Source organism: Poecilia mexicana, unplaced genomic scaffold (genome assembly GCF_051168715.1).
Source record: "Poecilia mexicana isolate PSO_F unplaced genomic scaffold, ASM5116871v1 scaffold_4, whole genome shotgun sequence".
Lineage (NCBI taxonomy): Eukaryota > Metazoa > Chordata > Actinopteri > Cyprinodontiformes > Poeciliidae > Poecilia > Poecilia mexicana.
Window position 1 is genome coordinate 25,903,838 of NW_028263373.1, and position 12,784 is coordinate 25,916,621.

At 38.9% G+C, this 12,784-nt stretch overlaps 1 long non-coding RNA gene across 2 annotated transcripts in view; it reads left to right on the forward strand.

The window, feature by feature from the left end:
* The first annotated feature begins 594 nt into the window (after positions 1–594).
* LOC148160014 (uncharacterized) overlaps positions 595–12,784 on the forward strand; it is a 161,377-nt gene continuing 149,187 nt past the window's right edge. Inside the window, exons 1-2 of one of the 2 annotated variants that reach the window (XR_015762722.1) lie at positions 595–1,030; positions 5,076–5,192. This is a non-coding gene — a long non-coding RNA (uncharacterized LOC148160014). The remainder of the gene's footprint in view (positions 1,031–5,075; positions 5,193–12,784) is intronic. The other variant, XR_015762721.1, reaches the window with a different exon arrangement.

Genomic DNA, 12,784 nt, shown 5'->3' on the forward strand with positions numbered 1-12,784 from the left:
TTTGCAGTGTAGCCACTTCTCAAGGAAAAACTGGGTTACAAATTTACACCATATCTTTGTCTTCTTTAATTTTTTGAAAACTTGATTTTGTTATTTTGTTAGGCAGCATGGTACTGACTGTTACTGACCTCCTGCCCCCACCCCTTTTTGGCGCCCCTGGCTGACTCTCTTGGGCCGAATGATCGTCCTATTCCAACGTTCAGTGAAGAAGCCTGTGACTTTTATCATATATATTGTAATACCACAGCAGTTACCTGCTCAATTACAATAAATGGGTAGAGGCCCAATTATAGCCGGACATGTGTGTAATAACAGGGAGATAATTGCAGTGTTTGCTGTATCCGCTTTAAGAGCCACCAGCGATGTCTTCAGTCAGCTGCTGCTCGGAAAACCCGTTTCAGCCGTCTCGTTCTAGCTGCCACACAGCACAGGAAGCCTCTGGTTACAGTGGGTTGTGAACTGTAATATCAGGTACGGTGTATGTGGAATATTAACTAACAAACAGCTAAGTGTCGCCGCCATATGCCTGTATGTTGCCATTCAAAGAATCCGTCAGCCCGAGTCTGTGTACGTCCTTCACGCATCACGGACGCGCGCGCACGTCAACACCTTGGGGAATACAAAAGGTCTTCCAGCAGCTACTACGCACACATACACGCACACACACAGAGACTGCGCTATAGCAGGAGATGAACATCTGATTTGTCACATTTGAAACGCTAATGTTTAAACCAAAAGGAAGAGCACACAGTAATGTGTTCATTCATCTGCATAAACACCACCTGTCCCGGCGCAGACAACTCCTCAAGCAGCGAAAGTTTAGCAGCAGCCGGCGCGGCGAGCCAATCAGTGCGGGCCCAGCTGTGGTTTCACAAACCCGTAGCGTTTTCAAGTGTCAGAAAGCGCTCTGAGTACCGTCGGTGGTGCTGGAGAGAGAATACTTTCATTTCATGTCAACCGCCAGCGAGACGAATAGGCGACACGATAACAACAAGAAAACAGGGCGAGCCATCACGATTGACATCCAAAGGTAATTTATGCTGGCCCTTTATTTACTCACGCGGCTTCCATATACGCAGCGAGAGTTGTTCTTGAAGGCTAATTTGGAGCATCTTTGGCATATTGCAGGCCTCTCTCTCCTTAAGAATTCCCATCATTTGTCTGAGGCAGGAGCAACGCGTTATCAAAATCCAGAACAGCATTGATCACCTCGCCTCTTTTTTCTTCTTCTTTTTTTTTATTATCAACCCAGCAACAGCTCCTTAGTTTCAGAGCTTTTGTTTGTTTGTTTTTTCTTTTCTCCAACAGTGACAGTTACCGTCTTGACTCCTTTCCACGAGCGTAGTGTGGCATGTTCCTCAAATGGTGTTTGTAATGAGAAGGGAAGCTTGGCTGCCATGACACCTCTTGAGCTGCTTGAGAGGGACGAATGCTTGTAGTTAGTTTTGATGGCTAAGGGGAGAATGATATCTGGTGGTGTTATTTTAATAAATTACCAAACATTCAAAGGTGCAGTCTTGATAACATTCAGGATTTTTTAAAGGCTTTTTCACCAAGTAGAAGTCACTTGTTTGTTTTGACCACAACTTTTGTTTTTTGCTTGCTTGCTAAATACAACTCAGGTATTTGTTGCTTTTAAAAGATGCACCAGAAAATCCTTTATCACAGTTCAGGTAATGGTCACTTCTTTCATGTAGCCCACTTTCCACAAGTGTCACATGTTCCTCAAATGGTGTTTGTAATGAGAAAAAAAGCTCACCCACCATGATACCTCTTGACACTTGGGAGGAATGCTTGCTGTTAGTTTGGATGATTAATGTTTCACACAGCAAGATTTTAAAATATGCAGATTTTTAAAACCTCGGAGACGACACACATGACAATTAAAAAATCTGAAGTGGAACAGGTTGGTAATAGGTGTCAACGGCAGGAGCAACACTGAACACAAACAGATTTCATTCACCAATATTTAAACTTCAAACAGGAAACCAAACATTTTAGTTCAGCTTAAACAAACATGGTCGTCTGGGAAGAAGCAGTGACAATAGTTTGTGGACTATCTTTAACAGAGAATAATCAATGCAAAGATGCAAAGAGTCTTTTTGGTGTTCGATTGTGCATTCGGACCCCAAACTTCCCAGGTGATTGGATTAGAGTTCGATTAAAGTGGACTAATCAGGGCTCATGTGAATGCATCCTTAGATCCCACTTTGTCTTTCTGTCACCTTGCTTTATGGTTGACTAAATGTCACCTTAAACAAGTCGTGCTCTCCTTTGTCCTCGAGGAACAGAGAGATTGGACCCATGTCTTGCGATATTAGACCAAGACGTCCAACATGTTGAATATACCCGATATTTGATGACAGTGGGTCCCAACATCCTTCTGAATGGACCGGGCCACTCTTAGCACATCATATGCGGCAGGAAGATCTCTTAAGCCATCCTGATAATCTGGATGTCTTTAAGGTTGTCGAAAAGGGGAAATTGGGACAAAAAATCTGCTTAAAAGAATTGCCTTGTGAATTAGATGTCAAGGCATAAGATGACAATAACATCAGCCATTGACATTATTTTAAGAAATTACCAAAGAGCTGTGTAGTCTTGATTACATTCATGATTTTTTTTAAGGCCTTCGGAATTCACCAAATAGAAGTCATCTGTTCCTTTTGACTGCAACATTTTTTCTGCTTATTTGCTAAATGCAATTCAATTATTTGTTGCTTTTAAAAGATGCACTGAGAAATCTTTCATCGCAGTTTAGGTAATGGTCACTTCTTTCAAGTAGCCCACTTTCGGGAGAAGCTTTTAGAGGTCCAATTGTGGGTAAGTCTACTGTCACCAAAATCATAGGATGGATCCGCGGGGGGAAGAAAGGCCCAATTAGAGATCATTTGGCAAAGAAGCTTTCGATTGCTTTCACTCTGGTATTATTTGCTCTTTTGTTGACCTCTGCTGAGAGCAAAGGCGGATTCTCTGACGGCCAGAAGAGGGGCCGCCGCCGCCACGCTGTTCTTTCATCTAGCATTGTGAGAGCACAAGTGCCTGCGTCCGCCGACCACTTTAATCAACTTAATGCAACTGATACAGCCTGTTGTTACGAGACTCCTGCACAATTCAAAGAGGCCCACAGATGGGTAACACCACTGCGGAGGCTTTTTTCCCCCGAACCTCTGCTGCCAACAAGTGCTATGGGGGTTAGAGACAGAGGAACAAGGAAGATGGGGGTCATGGGACAGGCAGACATCACTCAGACAAGCTGTCTGCTCGTGCCATGCTGGTTCCTCTCAACAATCCCTCCATATCCACATCTTTACAAGGGCTACACAAGCACATCTGATATGAAATGTGGGTGATGGACCTTTGTTTAGTTCAAAGGTTTATACCTCTTTATTCCTAAGTCCCTTTGTGAATCCTCGCTCTCTGAAATATGTATAACTGTCCTTTTTATTCCAGTCATCTGAGGGAGAAATCAAAGCCCGAAGTTTCTGAGAGAAGCAGTTTGAAATGTCCATACGGTGTCAGCTTTTCCTAACCTGCTACCTTCCGCCGAACCCTTCTGCGACCTTCGGAAAACCGTCCGTTTTTTTTTTTTTTTCCTGCCCCTTCACAACTCAAACCAAATGAATACAGAACTCAAAGGATAGGATCTGTCCAGTTTACTTTCATTGCATTGAAAATAGTCACACCATATGGTGGGTTGTTAAGGTGTTCTGACCCTCTGAGCTTTTTGTCTCATTACAAACATTATGATTTTATATCATAGAGCAACACAGAGTGGTGTACACTTAAAAAGAGGATAGAAAGGTTAACATTGCTTTCAAAATGCAAAAATATGAATTCAGACTGAACATTGTTTATTTTTCTTTGCCTCAGGTTTTCAATTGGACTCAGCAGTTTTAAACGTTTGCGCGTACAATACTTTGTAGAAGTCTGGTGGACCTGACCACCAGGTCCACCAGACTGATATGTATGTTTCTGATACATATTTACAGATGTATCAGAAACGCATGACTATTAAGGTTCCGTCCAGAACTTTTGGAACTTTTTAAAGGTTGGATTTTCAATGTTCTAACCCCCTCCAAAAATAAGTACAAATCTAGTTATTTAATTTAACTGCAAAACAAATACATGTTATATCACAATTATATTAATGGTTGGACTCCATTTAACATTTTTAATGGATCTAATGGCAGGGTTTGTAATTAATCACAGTTAATTGCATTTTCATCAAACTACAACAAAAAGTGGTACAACTTCAATTCAAACGCCAAGATATTCATTGTTTTATAGCACGTCCCCAAGCATTTACATTTTGATGCACTTAGATGCTATTTTAGGCCTTAATAGCTTTACTGATAGGCTAATTCCTTTTAGCACCATTTGAACGCAAAACTTGTATTTTGTAGCATCCAATAAGCTCGTTCTTTAGAAGCAAAAATTAACCCCCAGTGGGCTAAGAGAAGCGGCGTAGTCATCAAACGCTATTGTTTGTAGCTTGTTTCATATTTACAGATGTATCAGAAACGCATGACTATTAAGGTTCCGTCCAGAACTTTTGTTTTTGAAGGAAAAAAGTGAAGGTGAGTATGTTGTAGGGTGTGTATATGTGATATCTATGTGTGATATAATATGTGATATATATGACGTGTTGGTGCATTGCATAATAATATGCAAATATCTATTTGTTTTACTATTATTATTATTATTATTTTTCCTTTTTGTAAATATTCTGTTGGACGCCAGTCAGAACAGTTGTATGCAGCTAAGGGGGGTCTTAATAAACAAATAACTCACCCATGATACATGGAGGTGGCAGCATCATGTTGTGGGGATGTGTCTCTAAGGAGAGAAGGCAATCAGAGTTGATGGGATTAAGAAGGGAGCAAAAAACTAAAAAAAGAAAAAACTGGAGTCTGTAAAACACTGTGGTGCTCAACATACAGGCAGACCTGCATTGAAAAGATTTAAGTCCAAGATATGATATTGTACATTCACATGTTAGGATGCCTGGCTGTCTAAACCAGCCGTATATCCATTAGATCATTTGTGCTAAGCCTGCAAATTGTTGTTCACAGACTCCTTCCATTGAGTCCGACTGAGCTTGGAGCGATTCTGCAAAGAATAGCTAAAGATTTCTGCCTCCATCTGTCCAAAGGTGGTAGATACATACCAAGATGCTCCTGCTGCTGGAAGTGAGTACAAATGCATGTCACAATTTTTTTTAGATTTATAAAAAAAACAACTAAAAACCATGTAATGTTTTTAATTCCTTCTGCATCACAATTATGTGCTCCTTTGTGTTGGTCTCTCACCTACAATTCCAATGAAACATGTAGGAGTTTCTGGTTGCAGATCCATACTGGCATATTTCAAGGGGTGTGAATACTTAAGCATATTTTCCCCCCTTATATTAACTGTGGACTCAGAAAACGACCAAATGTTTTCTTTTATCATTCCCAGACAAAATGTTTAAAATTCAAGAAGCGTACCCAGTTTTTTTTTTTTTTTTTTTTTTTAACCTGCCTGTATATCTACACCTCCACACTCTCCTCAGTTGGCTCACAGAGTTTAGAGTAATTCTGGACAAATGTTTGCTTCAGTCAATCAATACATTCTCACCTGAGCAGGAGACTGTGACTGGAGGTGGTAATTTGGAGCCTAACAGCAGTTTTACCTGCACATCATAACACCGACAGCCATCTTTATTTTAAAAAACATTGTTTTCCTTCACTTTGACTCGCTGTGCCTTTGTGAATTTTTGGAAAGCGCAGATGTTGAAGGGGTACGGGGAGGCGGGGGGGTGTAGCTGTATGAAGGATTCTCAAGTGCCCACCTCTGCTCAGAGATAACACTTAACAAGAATCACTGATGTTTTAACACAACTTTGTAATCAGAGAGCACGTGGCGGCCAATTTGCGGGAAAACGATGGCGGGATCTCAGATCCATCTCGTTAACATCCGTGCTCATTTTCTGCCATGTGAAGGAAATTTAATTGAGTGTTGCAGAAGCCCCACAAAAGGACAGAGAGAGAGGGAGACACACACAGGCCTCCGAGGCATGACATTGTTTTTGACTTGGCAAAGTGCTGAGCTCAACAGCAGACCACTAACAAGGAGACAATCGGCCCTGAAGGAAGGATGCATACAAAGAATGGCAGGAGGACTCTTCTTTTAAAGCGGAAGCCCAACGCTCGGTCAAAACAAAGGTCCACGCGGCGGCGCGGAGATCCTCTTCGCACTCCGTCTCCTGTGCTTCGTTTTATATTTGCACTGTGTTTCAGCGTCGACATTAAGATTTATCTTAGATATAAATAATTTAGCTTTTGCTTGGAGATCGTTTTCAAAAGAACGCCGTCAGAAGAGAAAAGGGGAGAAAAAAAAACAGAAAAAAAAAACTCCATATCAACTCACTTTTATCCAACATTGAGAACAAACCAATCTGAGGCATTGATGTTATTTCTGTGCTTTGTTGTTTGAATTGAAGCGATGATCCCCGAGACACAGCAGAGGTTTTGTTTTTATCTTTGGATTAAGGAAGCATGGACCGCTTTCAGATTGGAGAACGCTCTCACTGGGGTCAAATAACAGATTAATAGGTCTGGTAATGAGCTCCCTGGAGTGTCCAAGTCTCTCCGACTCCCCCAGCCTCCATTATGTCCTTTTTTTATGATGGATGACGGCAAACATCATTCACACATCTCCAAGAAAAATGACTTGGATGCCATTTGTGTGAAGGAGAAACATCAGCTCTGGTGATATATAGTTTTGGTGTGATGTTCTCTTTTGTATCTTTGTCATCTGTGCTTGAACTGTCACTGCTGTCTCCTTTTGTTTGGTCTCCTCGCTGTAACGGCACTGTTAACATGCCGCTCTGGGTTTCTTGAAGGAACTTAAAAGAACGCTGGATGTTAAATCTGGTGATTTTTGTCAGTTCTGATGCAATCACCATCCTCGTATTCAGACCACACCTATGAATGACAAGCCACCTTTTGCAGGGAAAAAAAAGGAGTTAAGGGTTTTGGGTAATTGAAAATATAGAAATGGATTCTTGTAATCCTTCCAAGATGGATATTCTGTGCCGAGATACAGATTTTAGTCCTACTACACAAAATATCTATTCTAACTTTCTTGTTGTGATTAGTTATTAGTCATAATAGAAGTAGGATGACAATAACAGTACCTACCTTAAAGGATGTTTTCCCACCTGATAGTCTGGGACTCTGCTCGATGGGGGACCAAAATTGCAACATTTTCCATTTGCTTTCACACTGCACCATGCCAAACACTTTGAAGAATCTGTTTACCCCCTTACCTGAAGACAAAAACCTCAGAAGAAAACACTCTATGCAACTTCCTTCTTCATGAAATGTGAACAAAAATGGAGTGGCATCAGATTTTAGTGGTTATAGGATTTAACATTTGTTTTTGTTAAAAGACTACAAGCCATTTCGCTTTCTACCGCTAGACATGCGTTTGTTTTGGTTGTATTTACCCAGAATTCCCTCAGCTATAGTGCGCTTCCTGCTTTTGAAGCGGTCTGTGGTCCACTTGGCTTTCAAACTGCACCAGAGTTCACTTTAATTGAACTGAAACTTGTTTTTGTGCGGACCAGAGTTCACCTTTTGGTCCACACTAGAGTCCCATTATGCATTCACACCTCCCCAAACAAACCAGACCTTCCACGCAAATGAACTAGAGCTGGTGGGAATGAATCCCAAGTCTTTTTAACTCAGTAACAGGATCTATAGATGTTGGGTATACCCAGAAGACTGTTGCATTGAAAAAATAGAAATGTTAACTTCCTAACCAGCTGGTCACTGATCAAACTGAACCTGAATTGATTCCAGTAAAGGTCCAATTTCCAATGCATCTCTTGAAGTTTGATTTTATTCTTGTTTGAACAAAATAGGTCAAAGGAAAAAAAAACACCTAAGGGTCAGGAATTTGATGTATTCAAAAAGTATCGGTATCTGCAATACTATCACAGTATTTACTTGGTATCAGATTGATATCAAAATATGCAATATCATATTTTGATATGATAAAAGCCAGAAATGCTTTTATCATATCAAAAAAACACTTTTCATATGATAAAAAATGCTCTTTTTTAATCAATAATTTAATAGAGTATATAGATGAATGCAAGTTAAATCCATATTGGGTGAAAACGGTAAGATCTCCACAGAAATTAACTATAAATGACAATATGACACCATTATGACTCTGACAGACATTTCAGGATATAAAGATGTTCACATGCAAGTCATATTGGCAGAAAGTTTTTTTTTTCTTTTTTTTGTTCATTGGTGTAGCAACTATACTTACACTCTTGTATCCCATAAACCAGATTGTAGCTATGAACTGAAAGATAAATACACGGGTCTAAAATTCAAAGCCATAGTTTTACGCTAATGCTATGCTGAGACTTCAGTCTGCCTGCTCTCGTCGTGCCATCTTTGATGAGCAGCAAGGAATGTTTAAAATCCTTAACGGTGTCAGCCTTGTCATCCAGAGGCTGATTAAGAAGTGTCAGGAGTGGAGCATAATCAGCTGCCAGAGCGGCTCCCCTGGTCAGATATCTCTGTCCACCGTCATTAACTGACCTTACACGCAAAGAGAATCGCCAAAGAAGGAGGACAGATAGAACAGCAGTCGCGGGAGACGGATCTCAGAAGGTGATTACTTTATGCTACGCCATGGAGCGATGCTAATGACCTCTGTGCTCTTGCATTAATGGCCTTTGCTGTCACATTAAAATGTGGCAGAGGTGTATGACGAGGTCTTCACCTCTCTGAGACAGTTTAATCAGAGAACGCTCTACTAATACTTGGAATGAGGTTGGTGTTTGCAATGTGCAAGGGATGAATAGTTGGGAGGGAGATGGATAAAAAAAAATCACCTAAAGAATAAATTTATGCCATATTCTGTATGTGTGTAACAAGAGAGAGAGATTAGGTTAAAGCCAAGATAAAGATATGCAATAAGTTTGGAGTGTCAACAAGATTCAGAGACTTTTACACAGAAATAATTTGTTTGAGAAGCTTTGTTGGGTTTTAGCATTCATAATGGGAAAGAATCAGCGCTGCTGAAAGTCACGACTGATATTCATATAGCCTTAGATAATAATCTTTTACAGATGATGTTGCAGGGGATTATCACCAGGCATACTAAAGGCATCATTTTCTGCCAGATTCCATTTTGCTTATGTTATTGATGACTTATCTTCTGATATTTACAGCGTTCTACCAGGTTCACACCTTGGAGCAACACTGTTTACTAGGAATTTTGCGATCCAATCCCAGGTATCTCGTCTTCTGGATCCGATTGTGGTATTTTACATTCACAGGTAGCAGGGATCTTTTCTCTCTAACCTTCAGAAAATATGTCCACAGACAGGCAAATAAATGTGAAATATTGTCTCCTCATTACCCCTCCTGCTAATGCTAAAGCTAAAACCTCTGCTAATGATAAAACGATCACGCCATTCAGTCATTGTGATAATTAACACAGCATTAAAAATGATTTCTAATTCGGAAAATGATTTTTACCATATACAAATTGTTTCATTGTCTCTTCTGCTTTTATTTGTCATCTGCTTGTTTGAACTCCTTGAACCTATTCTTTAGCTTTCAGAGCTAATTTGGCCTCATTTCACCTTCTTAAGGCAAATGTTTTGGTTCTTAAACTCACACATTCACACTGAACTGTGATGTCACTACATTGTTTGGTCGGTTATAGGTTTAAGTTTTATTCTTGTTTGTTCCCTTTTGGTCTTTTTTCCCCCAGTTTATTAACTCTCCTTTTCAGTTTTACTCAGAGGTTCAGCTGAATACTGTTATGTGTGCATCAAACCTTGGAGACAATGGCTCAAGTTTAGAACTTAAATTTTTAGCCGTACAACCTTTGAATTTATTTTCCACACTCTTCTTCTCTCCCTTGTAAACTATCACACAGTGGCACCTCTGGTCTGACGGAGTAACAGCAACAACTATGGTTCTATGATCCCACACATGGATGGATATTTTCAAATGGCATCTAACATGGAAAACAAAAAGAAAATTACAGTAAACTGTCAAATTAGAGGTAAAAAAAAAGAATATGTGCAGCAGAGAGTCCCTGTGCAGAATTATTAGGTCTTAAAAATTTTAGGACTTTTTCATTTGCAGACTGATAGTGCTATGTTCTTCTTCAAATCGGTGACAAACCTAGCCTAGAGTTTTAAGATTTTTCTAATATTTCATTAACGAATGCTTGCTAGCTGTTTCTTCAGGTTCATAATTTTTGTGCTAAGCTCGACCAGTGACGATGCTGCAACTTCAGCTTCACTTTTATGTCACGAACACAGAATTGACCGATGATTCAAAAGCAAACTCTGTCCAGACAACATACATGAACTCTATGGGAGTTTCTTTCTTTTTGAAAAATAAACTAGCTGCCCCTTAAGGAAATACTTCGTGACACGCACAAATATAAAAACCTCCAGTGTAGCCACTGTGGTTGTGGGACTGAGTTACTTTATCCTGAACTCTGTCGGTTTCTGTTAGAGCTTTAATAAATCTCCAGCAGTGGGAGATGGATTCATATGTCATGGAAACCTGTTTCATAGTGAACAGATATGATTGACTGGGGGAGCTTACTGAGATTGCATGCAAATGAAGATGGGATAATATAGTACATATTATTCTATAAGAGACACAGACTTAACATCCTTCTAAACTGTTTGCCTTATGCTCCTGGCTGATCTCTTCATTATTCTGCAGCTCCACAGTGATTACTGCTGGATTTGGCCAATCGCTCTAACTCATAATATAAATCACCTGCACCCTTAATATATGTCTCTATAAACATAATGTCAATTTAACCTTTCGCATAGCTTTTATTTCCCTTTATTTAAAAGAAAAAAAACTGTGCACTGTACTGAGAAAAATGATTCGCCCCTTACAGATTTCTTTTTTTCCTGTCTTTTGCTTTTATTGTCACACTTAAAAGTTTCAGATAATCAAACAACTTTTAATGCCAGACAGAGTAAATACAGCCTGCACTTTTCAAGTTGTTTTCATTTGTCAGGAAAAAAAAAAAAAAAAAAAAAAAAAATATATATATATATATATATATATATATATATATATATATATATATATATGAACCTGTTATGTGAAAATCCAGCAGCAACAACTTTCTGTCAAGTGCTTATAATGACTGATAGTAGCTGTGTTTCTATTACAAATCTGCGTAAAACTTTGTCAATATTCTGCTAATGTTGGGGGGGCGCAACACAATTTTGCAGTTGTGATGTTTCCATTAAATGAGAAACTCCAACGTGAATAAGTTTGTTCACACAGTAAGTCATTCCTGTTGTCGTCTTCTTTGTGGTTTGCACCAGCAGCAACATGAGGTTGTTTATTGCGTGACTTGTGTGATGCAAGAAAAAAGTGTTCCCATTTGAAGTTTTGCAAAATAAACCGATATTGATACAGTTTATTTTCCTACTGCCACCGTTTTCAAGTTTTTTTTTTTTAATTGCTGTGTTTCCATTAAGCGGATTTATTTTCAAAATGTCAGTGAGACTGAGTTTCAGTCACTAATAGCTGGACATTTTCCTCCAGTATCTTCAGAAAAAGAGTTTATGGTTCCATCAATCAGATCAAGTTGGGTCCAAAAGCAACAAAGCAGAAAATCACAATACCACCACCAAATCTGACTCTTTGTGTGATGTTAATTTTTGTTTTTAATTTGCTATGATAATTTTATGTCAAATGACTCCCTCCAAAAAGTGTCCAAGTTATATTCCCAAAAGAGCAAATGTGAGATGGGTCTTTTGTGATTTGTTAGCAGAGGTTTTAGCCTTAGAACTCCAGTCCTTTTTGTCCACTTTTATTGCTGCATCATGAACTCTGACCTTAACTGAGGCAAGTGAGCCCTGCAGAGCTCCAGATGTTCTTCTGGGTTTTTTCTGACCTTGTGAATATGGTAGACCCTCACCGTACCTTTTAAAAATTCTGCTCTTGAATTTCCTTAGACCAAAACATCAAGTGTTGTTTCTTCTTCATGGTCTGTAGAGTCTCTAGTGGCCTTTTGGATCTTCCACAGTGGACTCTTAATAACTTTGGATAAAAATGAAGAACCAAATGTTTTAAAACATAGATATAACATTCTTTTTTTTTTTTGCGGTTTGCCAGATCTTGGTGAAATAATTACACGAAATTTCCACAACAGACTGACATAAGTAAAAGTAATATTTTTATATCTATTCTTCTTCATTAGGTTGTTTCTTTTATTCAATAGAATTTTTCACAAATATCAACATCCCCCAGAATAAAATGCATCCGTTCTCGTTTTGAAACAAGTTTCATGCTTTTCTTTACATCTTAGTTTGCATTTTAATATAAAGTTGGGATTCTTTAAAAATAACAAATTTCCTAAACTACATGTTTAAAATACAATATATATGTTGTCTGTCTTTGTATCATGTAACATTAGTGGCTTTAAACAAGTTTCATGTAGCTGAGCTGAAGGCAAAAATAGACTGTAAAGGTTGCAGACGTCTACAATACATATTCATTTTGTGTTTCTACAGGTCAAATAATTAAACCTGTGTGAGATCAGTGAAGTTGAACCAAAAATGTTTTCAATCAGGGTTAATTGTGATATAATAAGGAAATGATTACTTACTTTACCCAGAGCCAGTTTGGTTTGGACTGCTGCTTCTTTACTGAATAAAATCACTTTTCTAATATTAACATTTATTTGTTGATCTTAAGCATTTGTGATTCAGAAGGACGAA